Source organism: Narcine bancroftii, chromosome 7 (genome assembly GCF_036971445.1).
Source record: "Narcine bancroftii isolate sNarBan1 chromosome 7, sNarBan1.hap1, whole genome shotgun sequence".
Lineage (NCBI taxonomy): Eukaryota > Metazoa > Chordata > Chondrichthyes > Torpediniformes > Narcinidae > Narcine > Narcine bancroftii.
The window spans coordinates 196,801,074-196,815,497 of NC_091475.1; the positions used below are offsets into that span (position 1 = coordinate 196,801,074).

The window sequence follows — 14,424 nt, forward strand, 5'->3', positions numbered from 1 at the left end:
AACAGGGAAGTCTGGAGGCACTTTGATTGTAGTAAAAGCACAGAGAAATGCTGGGGTAACTCAGTTGATCATTCAGTGTCAAAAGGAGGTAAAAAAATTTTACCGACATTTCGGGGCTGGGCCCTTCTTCATGGTATATGCAAAAATTGGCAGGTGTCTGAGAGAAAGGGGGCAGAAAGGGAGGGGGGTGGAGTACAGGGCCAACAGACAAGAGGTGTTAATTAGAAGTGGAAAGGTGAAAATTGATTTTGGCTCTGTGAAAGGAGTCAGAGGGAATAGGGAAGTGAGAGAGAAGGCACTTTCAAGCAGGGAAGGGAAAACACCTGTCCATAAAGGCGGAGGTTCTTCATCCTCACTCATAGACATACCTTTCTGAATGTGCCATGGTTGGCTCTGAGGTGCCGATTCGAAACCTTCTCAGGGAAGGATAATCGGCGGAGCGCAGCGCTCCACTGCCTGACATGAATGTCCAGCCGCTGCAAGCTGGTTAGGGGCAGGCTGATGACATTGTCAGCCTGCGACCTATCTCCCCACTCATCCCTCTCCTTCTATGACCCCCTCAAGGCAGGGACGGCAGGCGGGAGCCATCGGGGCAGCGGGAAGTGGCGGGAGCCATCAGGGGGCGGTCAATGCAGGCTGTGACAGCCTCACCGGGTCACTTCGGCCTTCAGGGCTTCTCTCTGTGGCTCAAAACATGGCAGATCAATGGTCGTCTTCCCTACCCATAATCCCCCACACAGCTGGAACTGTTCTGGGAACCACAGAGCAGTTCCAGGTGTGTGGGGGATTATGGGTAGGAAGATTGCCATTGTTCTGTAATGTATTCATGATGCGTGGGGCTACAGCACCAGTCGCCCTGCCTTCAGTGGCACCAGAGAGCACTTTGAAGCACCTTTAGATATAAATGCGAAGCTGGAGCAGGCCTTTAGGGCTGCTGTCTGAAAGGTAAGTTTTAAGTTTTCGATCCTCTCTTGTAGCTGGCCTCCAGGTGGAGGCCTGACATGAAATGGCCTGGAGAGACAGACAGAACCAGAGGAAAGGAGACAGGAGGACAAAGATGGTTGCAGGGGGAGGGGGTTTTAGCAGAACTGGAGATGTTGATGTTAATGGTATCTGGTTGGAGGGTGCCAGACAGAAGTTAAGGTGTCATTCCTCCAATTTGTGGGTGGTCTCAGTCTGACAGTGAACGATGGACATGTCAGCAAGGGAATGGGATGGAGAAATGAAAGGGCTGGTGCCACTGGGAAATCCAAACTATTGCAGTGGATAGAGTTGAGGTGGTCAATGAATCGATCCCCCATTCTGCATCCAGTCTCTCCGATGTAGAGGAGACCACAACAGGCCCACCGGATGCAGTAGATGACCCTTGCAGATTCACAATGTTGCTTCAATTAGAAGGACTCCTCGGGGGCCTAAATAGTGGTGAGGGAGGAGGTATGGGCACATGCGGAGCAGTTTTGTCATGTCTGAGTTCAATGCATAGGTCAATCCTGGGTGGTTTGTCCATTTTTGTTGCAGCTTCAAGGCAGCTGCAATGGTATAAAGGCATTCAAGCTCAACTACAATGCAATGTCTCTGGACTCACATGATCTCTGCTCACAACAGTAGCTGAATTTCCCCATGGAGGCAAGTGGTGAATCAAATGGATCTTTATAACAATGCAGGAGTTTTGTGGCAACGTTTATGGACAGTAGTAATTCAGAAATAATCCAGATACCAAACTGAATTTAGATTCCATTATGAGATTTGATTATCTGCCTTTGTATCCTTACCAAGTCTCTTTGCTGGTAATATAGGAATTTGATGTGCCATAACGTGTCAATCATTAATTTTCCTCTCAAGTTATTACGATGACATTTTGTCACATTCTTTGCGAGTATTACATATTTTAACTAGGTGCCTTGCTTTCACGGTGACTCATTGCTTAGAGCATAGTGTGGTGACATGATTTCAAAGTGACATATTTCAATTTATACACTAAGTCAGCAGGTTTGGTTCAAAGCCGTGTATTAATGGTTGTGATTTCTGTTAATAAATTCCAATTACAAAGGGTATTGTTATCCCACTGGGGAGCTTTCATACTGGGTTGGTTTCCTTGCAATTGGAAGAGATACTTCGAGACAAATTAGCAACATTTTTCCAGAGGAAATCTATGTTTCTCCAAAGAATCCAAAATTAGAACAACTTCTCTTCATTATTTTTCCCTTCAGTTTCCTTTCTAAAGCTAAAGCTTGACATCAGCCAACGTGGATGGTCGTGCATTCTGACCCTCCTTCATCCAAGTCCAGGGGGGTGCTCTGTTCCTCAGCAAGCATAGCGCAAGGAATGGTGGGCTCAGACTCTTTCATTTCCCCGGTGCTCCTTTATTCACCACGAGCTTGGTGGGAGATCCATCCCCCCAACTTTAAGGGATCAAGGAGCTCATGAGTTTAATTTCACCAACGCGATATGACAAAAAACAATCTCAAAACCGTCACCTTCTAGGCAGCACGCATCAACCCAGCAGGATTAAACTATGCAGTGTCAATTACATGGTGCACCATATTGTGAACTAATTACGCAGATGTGTCTCTCCCCCACTAAAATATTTTCACAGTTTAGATTCCCATAATTCACACGATTCCATAGAGAAACGGGACTGTTGGAAATTATCACATTCCAAAGCTTCTTGCAGTCCTTGAACAGAGTTAATGGAATTTCAGCTTGGCTGGTCATTACCAGGCAATACACATCCTAGGGCCCCCTCACTGTCCTTAGTTATCTGCAACAATCTCAGTATTTTTTCACAAAGCACAAGGCACATGTTTATTCATCAGTCTATACCAGGCAGACCCTTTCTTCTACACCAGCTCCTATCAAATAGTTGACCCCGCTGAGTGCCTGATTGGCTTTGGAGACAATACTTTCAAAAACTCCTGTTATGAGCCCAGAGGACCCCAAAACCCAGCAGCAATAGAAATTCACCAAGACAAATGGTTACTTAAACAAAAGTTGCTTTTAATTACCTTTAAACATGAAAACAGAATCAAACACTAACTTATTAGTATTAACCTAACAACCCCCTTCTAATTCTAAGCACTCATGTATGTAATATGTGTGTAAGTTCAGAAAAGTTCTTTGATTCACAGTCCAATCTCACTTCTCACTCCTCCAAGTTCATTGGAATCAGGCAATTCTTATACTGTGCACAGAATTTAACATTTATGAATTTCACCAGGCTTTGGTGCTTGAGAAGTAAATGGTTACCACCCAGGAAGGTTCTTGTCGGTTTTCAGGGAGAGATTTGTTGCTCGTTGGACACCCACAATGGATTCCTTTAGATCAGCCACTTCATTGCCTTGCTGAAGAAACTTGCCCCATCAGGGTTTTCCAGATGATAACCTCTTTCTTTCATGTCACCGAGTTCCTTTTTGTTTCCCTTATTTCAAGTGAAACATTAGACAGCCAGCCATCTCCTCTTGTATGGACCACAATGGCTTTGACCCGGCTGAACTAAGAACTCACGTCCCATCTTCAAAATGGGGTTTTTCCACAAGCTTGTCAGCTTGTCCTGTTCCCGTCCCAGCTACTGCTGCTGAACTGTAGAACTGAATTCTCTCTCTCTCTCAGAGAAAACCACACGGCCCTCTTAGAACAGCCAACTGCACTCAGATAGACTGAAGCTCTCGGCCTAATCATCTGAGTTTGTTCATCTCTTGCTTTCCAAAACAATAATCCATCACTACACAGCATGTCCAATTAACACATAGGCATTCTTCAAAGTTTTTGCATAGGCACTGGGAGCCTGGACTGTCTGGCTTGAGCAGAGCTCTGGCATTTTAAATGACATCTGTTTTGATGTGTTTGTATGTGACCTGCAATAAAACAACCTGCAACAATTTATCTCCTTTTAAAACATATCTATATCAATATAAAATATAACAATCTGTTACACTCCCCCATTTACAATTTAAAATTACCAACTCATGTTAATTTATGTACAATTGCCTCTACAGTGGGTGATGTTTTGAATGGTATTGTGGATAGAGTGAAACATGATAGGCTGCAGACACTGTGATTGTAGTAAGCACACCAAAATGCTGGAGGAACTCAGCTGGTCTTTTCAGCTTCTATAAGTGTCAAAGATATGTTGCCGATATTTTAGGCTTGATTCCTTCTTCAAGGAAAAATCAGAAAAGATAGGAGCAGGTTATTATCAGAAAGGCTCAGAATTCAAACTATGGGGAAGGAATCCAGACCAACAAAAGGTGTTAATTGGTTGATATGATAAGAGAATAGTAGAATTCATCATGTCTGTGCAAAAGGAGTCAGGGAATGGAGAGATGACAGGGGAAGAAGGGGTTTTTAACAAAAGCCAGAGAAGTTGGTATTAATGCCTCAGACCTTCTCCTGTTGGAAACTGAACAGTCTGCCCTCAGTAGAGGCCTCACCTTTGTTTCCCTTCGCCCACACCTTTACAATTTCCGGGCACATCATGATGTTGAAATCTTCTTCGGTTGGCTCTGACTCCATGCTTACTTCCACATCCATGATTCTCCAGTCCCCACTACAGATCCCTTCTCCTACTTTAAGACATCTCCATTCTCCTGGACACCTCATTCCAGACTTCTACCTGCTGTGGATCTTTATATTTCTAATTGCAGCCATGACAACAATCGCATCGACTTCACTACTCCCCTCGCTCATTGCAAACTCACCCCGGAGACAGCACGGACTCATGGGTAGCACAGACTCATAGGCCAAATGGCCTGTTGCCATGCTGTATATCTAAATTTAATTTTAATTTTAATTTTAAAAAGTTTACAATGAGTCATTGACTTAGCTAGGCTAAGAAGTGCCAGATGGAGTTTAACCCAGTAAAATGTGATGTGGTTCATTTTGGTTGATGCAATTTGAAGGCAGAATACAATTTTTAAAAATATTTTATTTAAATTTTCATACTTGTATTACAGGTACACAATCCTTTATCTGGAACACTTGGGGGACAGTGTGTTCCGAAATTTGGATTTTTTCGGATTTTGGAAAGCCAGATTTAAGCCCACCCGAATTGTGCTGCCATATCCACCCCCACCCCCTTCCAGTCATGCTGCCGTCTCACACCCCACCCCCCTCACCAGCGTGATTCGCATTGCAATCTCCCAATACTCCCCCATCCACCTGTCTCGCGCTGCTGGTCTCCTCCCCCCACCCCACCCAACTCAGGCTGCCGGTTTCTCGCCCACCCGACTTGCACTTTCGGTTTTACCCCCTCGCCCGCTCGACTCGCACTGCCATCTCTCTCCCCACTTGCTGGATTTTGGAGCTTTCTGGATTTTAGATGTCCAGATAAAGAATTGTGCACCTGTAATATCCAGATACAAAGACAATATTCATATATTCAAATAAATTGTACATGTTACATTCCCTTGGAATCCCACCAACCCCTCCTCCTAAACCTTTTTCTTTCCACTCACATACCACTTTAAGTATTCCCAATGCCATTGGTGCTCTGTGATTAGTAAGGGATTGCTTAAGGCGGTTTGTGGGTGGAAAGAAAAAGTTTGAAAACCACTGTTTTAATTGTACCTGATTGACTTGTTATGTGCATGGTTTCAGAACTCCAAAGGAAATGGGCGAATGACAATTTTTCTCAAGCAAAATATTTCAGTAACAATTGGGTCTAGAGCAGTGATTCTCAACCATCCTTTCTCACCTACAACCCACCTTAAGCAATCCCTTACTAATCACAGAGCACTGATGGCATAGGGATTACTTAAAGTGGGATGTGAGTGGAAAGAAAAAGGTTGAGAACCACTGCCATAAACAATAGTCCCCAAAGAAAAAAAGAGGAGAGTATAAAAAAAAGAAAAAAAAATAGAAAGAAAATATTATCAAAGAAAAGAATAAAAGAAAGAAACAAACCTGGTGGCCAAAATGTCACCTCCATTCACTCAACTTTGTCGTTTCAAAATTATTCATTTACTTATCCCAAGGAGTTAGCAAGGTTTTGTGGGGTTTAGGGAAAACCTTTTATAAATTAATACCTACCATGTATAAGTATGGGCACCAAATATTCAAAAAGTATTCCTTAGATTATATGTAATCTTCTCAAGACGTATACAAACATATATATTTTTCCATTCCTAAATGTGAATCTGATTCCCACATTGCAGCTGCTAATGCAAGTTTCACAAATTCCTTTTGAAAAAAATTCAATTTCAGTTTTGGTCTATTGCCAAAATATTACCCAATAAAAAGAGCATTGGATCTTAAGGTAATTAAACTCCCATAACATGTTCTAGAGATGTTCCTAATTCTGTCTAAAATGGCCTCAATTTTGAACATGACCATGTAGAATGAAAAAAAACTGCCTATCTCTTGACTACACCTAAAACATTTATCTGATAAATCTGATTTCAATCTAATTAATTTTTGTGGAGTAAGATATAGTTGATGTAAAAAATTATACTTAACCAATCTATATCTAGCATTTATTGTATTTATCAAATATCACTGAATAATTCCAACCCAATTTTTTTCCCCAATATTTATATTTAAATCTGTTTCTCATCTCTGTTTTGATCTATGAATTTCCTGCTTTTGAGTTCCCTTTTGCAATAATGTATACTTGGTCAAAATAAATTTCTTAATAGAGCTATTGCAAATCAAAGTTTCTATTTCATTTCTTTCAGACAATAGCATTGTTGGACACAGTTTATCTTGCAAATATTCTTTTATTTAATAATAACAAAACTGCATTATTTTGTATTCAGTATTTATTTTTTAATTGATCAAATGTTACTAAACTTCCTCTTCATAATCTGCTATATTTCTAATTCCTTTTGAGAACCAAATATTAAAGAGTTGATTGTTCATAGTAAATGGGATAAGTCTGTTTTGAGTCAAAGGCATTTTAATTAGCCCAGAGTTCCTCATTCCCATATCATTATTTTATTCCATATGTTAATCAAATGCTTCAACAGTGGAGCAGCACTCTCTCCAGATATAAATCTCAGGTCCCATTTATATTCCTATCTTATCCATCTCTCTCTAACCCATGGTGATTTCTCTCCCTCTGCAAATAAAAAAAAGGAGAGAAATCTCATTTGTGTGACTTTATAATAATTTTTAACATTTGGAGGTTTTAGACCTCCTAATTTATATTTCCATGTTAATTTTTCTAATGAAACCCTTGATATCTTGCCTTTTCAAAGAAATTTTCTTACTAATTTGTTTAATTCCTGAAAAATGTTCTGCAGAAAAGATATAGGCAATGTTTAATAAGATATTGCACTCTTGGAAATACATTCATTTTTATACAATTAACTCTTCCCAATTGTGTTACTGGTAATTCCATCCATATTTAAAAATTTTCATCAATTTTCTTCAATTTCAATTTCAATTTAAATATATTATTTAAATTATTATCTACTCATATTCCTAAATTTTATTCCATTCATCGGCCATTTATATTAGTTATCTTTTTTATCCTGAGTATAATTACCTCTAATAAGAGACATAATCTCACTTGTATCCCAATGTACTTTATAACTAGATATTGTTCCATATTCTTTTAACATTAAATATAATTTATGTAGTGATTCTTCTGGTTCCATCAAATAAATTATTACATCATCTGTGAATAAATTAATCTTATCCTCTCTACCAACTTTAAAACCTTTAATATCAGAATCAGACCAAATCAATTCTGCTAATGGTTCTATTGCTAAAATAAATAAAGCTGGAGATAATGGACACCCTTGTTGCTAGATCTAATTAAATGGAAAGGTGTAGACATTTATCCATTTGTTACAACTTTAACTTTTGGTCACTTATAGAAAGCTTTAATCCAATTTGCAAATATTGGTCCCAATCCATACTTTTTATGTACTTTAAATAAAAAGTCCCATTCTAATCTGTCAAATACTTTTTCCACATCTAAAACCACTGATACACTAAGCTCTCTTTATTGAGGCAAGTATATTATACCCAATAATCTAGTCACATTATCTGTTGATTTTCTCTTGTTAACAAAACCAGTCTAATCCATGTTTATTAATTTCATAAAATATTTTGCCAACCTATTCACTAATATTTTTGCTACTATTTTATAATCTGCATTTAACATTGAAATTAGTCTATATGATGATGATTTTAAAGGATCTCTGTCTTTTTTTTTGGTATTACAGTTATTATTAAAAGATCTGGTAAGGTATGCATTTCAACCCCCTGCCCTAATATCTCCAAAATGAGGCAATTAATAAATCCTTAATCTCTTTATAAAATCCAGACAGGAAACCATCCTCTCCCGGAGACTTATTACTTTGTAATGAGCTCAGTGCTTCCCTAAACTCTGTTAATTGGGAAAGGAGCAGATAATGCTCTCTGCTCTTCCAAATTTAATTTAGGTAAATTTATTAGTGACAAAAAATATCTATTTTATTATCATCATCTGAAGACTGATAGAAGTTTGTATGAAATTGTCTAAAATTTTCATTGACTTCTTGAGGTTTATAAATTAAGATCATATTTAGTTGCAATAATTGTTCTCAATACTTGTTCTATTTTTAACTGCCATGCAAGAAGTTTATGTGTCCTTTCACCCATTTGATAATGCATCTGTTTAGTTCTCATTATTGCTCTTGTTCTGTTCTATATGTTTGTAAAGTATTATACTGAAGATTTTTATTAATAAGCCATCTTTGTTTGTCCTCATTTACTTTTCGCTATAGGTCATTTTTTTTAAGTTTGTTATCTATCTATCTCTCTCTAATTGTTCTACTTCTTTCATATAATCGTTCTTATAAATCATTCATTAACAAAAATGTAACTTTGGCTGCTTTTGTCCTTATTCTTACTCTTGTAGACCTATCTAAAACTAGATCGAAACAAAAATTGAAATCTCTACCTATTAATATATTTTCATGTGCATTTGTTAAATTTAAGAATGTTTCTTAAACCTATATGAGGTTAAGTTAGATATATTTTAACGTATAAAGGGAATTAAGGGATATGGGGAAAAGGTAGGTAGGTGGAGTTGAGTCAATGATCATATCAGCCATGATCTTACTGAATGGCAGAGAAAGCTCGACAGGCCATATAGTCTACTACTGCTCATTTTTTTCCTTATGTTCTTGTATACTTTTTTTGTCATCTATATTTGGTGCATATATATTCGTAAGTTTCCAGTATTCTGAAAAAATTAACAATGTACCATATCTCCCTGCAGGATCTTATTTATTAAAATTACTACTCCTCTTGCTTTTGCATTAAATGAAGAAGCCAAAACATATCCTACCCAATGTCTTTTTAACTAACTTCTGATATTATTTTTCAATTAAACGAGTTTCTTGCATAAAGTCTATGCCATCTTTCATTGACTTGATATGTGGCAATATCCTCTTCCTTTTCAGTGGATATTAAAACTTAAAGCATTCAATACTTTACCCATTGATATCTTTTTTTAATCAATTGCAAACGGTATCTCCTCTTCACCTCGCTCTTAACTACTCCTTGGTTTTTCAATGCTTTTTTTTTTAACTCTTATGCCAAGGCATATCTATTTTATCAATCCAGGTAAAAAAGAAAAAGAAGAAAAAAAATAAAAAGAACAACAAAAATCTCTATTAATATGTTTGAATAATACAACGCCTTACCCCCCGCCCTCTATTTTATGGGTCATGGCCCAAGCCACAAAAACATACATGATTCAATAGATGTCAGTCCATTGCCCCACCCCCCCCCCCGATGTTCACCATTATTCCAAGTCCATTTCCATTAGACAGAATAAAGTAGTTATGATTCAGTCTTTATAAGTCAAACTCTTGCTTGCTGTACCGCCGCTCAGTTTCTTGATGAATAGTCAGTAAAATATCTGCATATTCTTACGCACATCCAGGATCTGTAAAGACCTTGTTCACTCCTCCTCGCATAAAGACCTTGGTGTGAAATAAATCTATAACTTTTCTTCCACAAGGCATTCTTTACCAGATTGAATTCATTCTTTTCTTCTTCAACAACTCAAAGCTAACATCAGGATAAGAGAAAATCTTATTTCCATGATACTCCATTGGTCTCTTTCTCTCTTTACCTTGCTTTGCTGCAAACTCTAGTACTTTCTCTCTAACCTGATAGCAAATAAACCTAGACCGTGGTTTTTGATCTAGCAGTGGGCACAGTCTTAAAGCCCTGGGCGCTCTTTTATTTCAATAACACCTTGAAACTTATTTTGTCCAAGAACTTCATGGATCCAACGTTCTTCACCTTCTTTAAGACAATCAATTTTAATATTGTTTCCTCTTCTGAAACTCTCTAACAAATCCACTTTCTCAGACAACTGTATATTCACAGCAGCAAGTGCATCAACTTCCACATTAAATTTGACATTTTTAACTCTTTCTTCCATTTCTTCATTTTGTTTTTGCCTTCTATGCACGAGATCATAGTATTTCATAGTTTTTTCATCTGATTTTTTTTTTGAATGCCAGAATACACTGTTAATGGGAGGAGTCTGAGTGGTGTAGAGGAACTGAGCGTTTTAGGGGTTCATGTCCATAGGACATAAGTGTTGTTATCATGTGTTGGCTCTCATAATCCATGGGATCAAATACAAGATCCGTCAAAGTAGGAGGAGGAGGGAACGACTCGGAGATCAGTGAGTGCAAGGAAGCACCTGAGGTGAGTGGGCTTTAAAAGGAGCATGGAGGCCAAATGAAGGCTTAAACAGAGTGTTGATTTATGGGAGTAAGTAATTTACATAATTGGCAGGGTCAAATAATAGAAGGGGTTGCTAAAGAGGAGTGGCCAATGAGGGAGTGGAATTTTAGCTTGAGAGGATTCAGAGGCTGACGAAGAGCTTGTTCCCAATAAGGTAAGGCTGGAATTTTCTTTAATTAATTTAATTAGTTTAGGAGTAGGTAATGGAGGCAAAAGTTAGGGCAATCCAGTGCCCTGTTTGTAGGATGTGGGAAGTGAGGGGCAGCATTTTTGTTCCTGACAACTACACTTTCAAAAGGTGCATCCAACTGCAGCTCCTGACAAACTGAGTTAGGGAACTGGAGCTGGAGCAGCAGGCAGAAGTAATGATAGATAGCAGTTTCAGGGAGGCGGTCACCCTGAAAGACCAAGAAACAGGGTGACTGTCAGGAGAGGGAAGGAGAATAGCCAGAGAGAGCTGAGCAACCCCTGTGGCTGTTCCCCTCAACAAGTATATTGTTTTAGATACTGTTAGGGTGGGGGGAATGATCCACCGGGGACAAGTTGAGGTGGCCATCTGGCGGAGAAAAGAATGGAGGAGAAAAGGAGAGCTATGGTAACTGGGGTCTCATTGGTTAGGAGAGCAGATAGGCGGTTCTGTAAATTAGATCAAGGTTCGAAAATGGTATGTTGCCTCCCAGATGCCAGGGTCAGGGATGTCTCTGAACAAGTTCACAGCTTTCTGGAGGGGGAGGGGGAAGCAGCCAGATGTTGTGGGGACCAAAGACATAGATAGGAGTAGGGATGTGGTCCTGAAGAGGGAATATAGGGAGTTAGGAAAGAAGTTAAAAAGCAGGACCTCAAGGGTGGTAATTTCAGGACTGCTGCCTGTGCCATGTGCCAGAGAGGGTAGGAACAGGAAGTTGTGGCAGATGAATGCATGGCTGAAGAGTTGGTGCCAGGGTCAGGGGTTCAGATTTGTGCATCATTGGGATTCCTTCTGGGGAAGGTCTGACCTGTACAAAAAGGATGGGCTGCACCGGAACTGGATGGGGACCAATATCCTGGCAGGCAGGTTGGATAGAGCTGTTGGGGAGGGTTTAAATGAGTTTGGCAAGGGGTGGGAATCTGAATGTGATTGCAGAAATAAGGGTAGAAGGACAAAAGCATGATACTAGGTGCTCTGAGTTAGTGAAGAAGGACAGGCAGGGGACAAAATAGAAAGGTAGCCAGTTAGAGGGATTGAAATTTGCCTTTTTCAATGCTAGGAGTATTAGGAATAAAGAGGACAAACTTAGAGCATGGATCAATATGGGCCACTAAAGGATAAAGGAGGCAACATGTGCCTGGAGACAGAGGAGGTTGGGGAGGTCCTAAATGAATACTTTGTGTCAGTATTCACAAGAGAACAAGGACTTTGATCAAGATGAGTCTGAAATTGAACAGGCATCTGTGCAGGACATTGTGGAAATTAAGGAAATGGAAGAGTTGGATATTCTTAAAAATATCAAGATTGATGTCCCTGAAGCCAGATGTGATAGACCCCAGGCAGCTGTGTGAAGTGAGGTAAGTGATAGCTGGGGCACTAGCTATGATCTTTGCATCCTCTTTGGCCATAGGTGCTGGAGGAGTGGAGAATGGCCAATGTAGTCCCCTTGTTTAAAAAAAGGTAATAGAGAAAATTCTGGAAATTATAGACCAGTGAGTCTTGCGTCAGAGGTGTGTAAACTAATGGACAAGATTCTTAAGGATAGGATCAATGAGTAATTGGAGAAGTAAAGTCTACTCAAGGATAGTCAGCATGGCTTTGTGTCTCACGAGCCTTATTGAGATTTTTGAGGAAGTACCAAAAGAAATTGATGAGGGTAGGACGGTAGATGTGGTCTATGTGGATTTTAGTAAGACATTTGACAACTGTCCCCCACAAGAGATTTATCCAGAAAGTCATGAGGCACTAGACCAGTGGAATCTTGCCTGTATGAATAAAAAATTGGCTTGAAGGAAGAAAGCAGAGTGTAATAGTGGAAGGAAATTATTCTGCCTGGAGTGCCGTAGGGATCTGTTCTGGGATCCCTACTCTTCGTGATTTTTATAAATGACCTGGATGAAGAGGCAGAAGGATGAGTCATTGTGTTTACAGTTGAAACGAAGGTTGGAGGAGCTGTAGATGGAGCTGAAGGTTGTCAAATGTTACAAGAGGATATGGACAGGATGCAGAGTTGGGCAGTAAAAAGAGGCAGATGGATTTTAAGTGTGAGGTGATGTATTTTGGAAGGACAAACCAGAAGGCTGGGTTAATGGTCGGTTACTTAAGAGTATAGATGAACAGAGGGAACTTGGGGTACAAATCCATACATCCTTCAAGGTCGCCGCATAGGTTGATACGAAAGTTAAGCAGGTTTAGGTGATGCTGGGATTAATTAATAAGGGGATGAGATCAGAAGTAGAGGAGTCATGTGCAACTCTACAAATCTCTGGTGAGACCACACTTGAAGAATTGTGTTCAATTCTGGTCACCTCATTATAGGAAGGATGTAAAAGCTAAAGAGAGAGTGCAGAGGAGATTTACTGGGATGCTGCCTGGATCAGAAAATAAGTCGATGAGGCAAGGTTAGCAGAACTGGGACTTTTCTCTTTGGAGCAAAGAAGGATGAGAGGAAACTTAATAGAGGTCTACAACATTCTGAGAGGCAACCAGTGCCTTTTTCCTAGAGCAGGAATAGCGAAACCCAGAAGACATATATACAAAGTGAACGGAGGAAAGTTTAAGGGAGACATCAGGGGTAAGTTTGTTTTAAACTGAGTTGTGGGTGCCTGAAATGCCTTGCCAGGGATACTGGTGGAGTCTGGTTATGGGGTAGGGAGGGTTAGTATTTTTTTTAGGAAGGGCCTGTACTGTGCTGTATTGTTCTAATTGTAATTCTGAGAGCAGTGAGGTAATGTTACAGCTATATAAGATCTTAGTTAGACCCTACTTGGGACATTGTGTTCATTTCTGGTCACTTCATTAAAGGAAGGATGCGAATGCTATAGAAAAAATGCAGAGGAGATTTACAAGTATGTTGCCTAGATTGGAGAGCATGCCTTATGAGAACAAGTTGAATGAACCTGGTCTTTTCTCCTTGGAGCGATGGAGGATGAGGGGTGACCTGATAAAGGTGTTCAAGATGATGAGAGGCATTGAACGCATCGATGACCAGAGGCTTCTTAGACTGGCTGACACTAGAACAACTAGTTTTAAGGTGCTTGAGAGGATGCAAGTTCTCCACACAGAGAGGAATGCGCTGCCGGCAACAGTGGTGGAGGCTGGTACAATAGGATCGGTTAAGAGACTATTAGAATCGGTGCATGGATCATGGAGGGTTATACAGTAAGGAAATTCTAGGCTGTTTTGTATAGTAGGTTATTATGTTGGCACAGCACTGTGGGCTGAAGGGCCTGTAACTATGCTGCAGTATTTTTGAGTATATTCTGTCTCTCCCATGGCATCTTTTGTCCCCCATCTCACATTCACACAGAGACTGAGCTCCACATCGGGCAGAGAGGATGAAAAATCACTTGACTAGAAATTGCCCTTTTTTAGTTCCCTTGATATCACACTCACACCCAATCTCATCTCCCCTGAAACCTAATGTGGAACTGGGTAAAAACAGTTCAAAGTGGTGCTGAAAGGACCTCAGTAATTCAAAAAAGGTCAAAATAGGGACAGGCAATAAATGCTGGCCCTTGACAAATGATCTCAATACCTGA

General features: G+C 39.8%; 1 protein-coding gene across 2 annotated transcripts in view; it reads left to right on the forward strand.

The window, feature by feature from the left end:
* The first annotated feature begins 849 nt into the window (after positions 1-849).
* The window catches only part of LOC138739572 (gamma-aminobutyric acid receptor subunit gamma-3-like), a 143,451-nt gene continuing 129,876 nt past the window's right edge, over positions 850-14,424 (forward strand). The window contains exons 1-2 of one of the 2 annotated variants that reach the window (XM_069891897.1): positions 850-945; positions 1,519-1,626. The gene's annotated coding sequence lies outside the window, so the exon portion shown is untranslated. The remainder of the gene's footprint in view (positions 946-1,518; positions 1,627-14,424) is intronic. The other variant, XM_069891899.1, reaches the window with a different exon arrangement.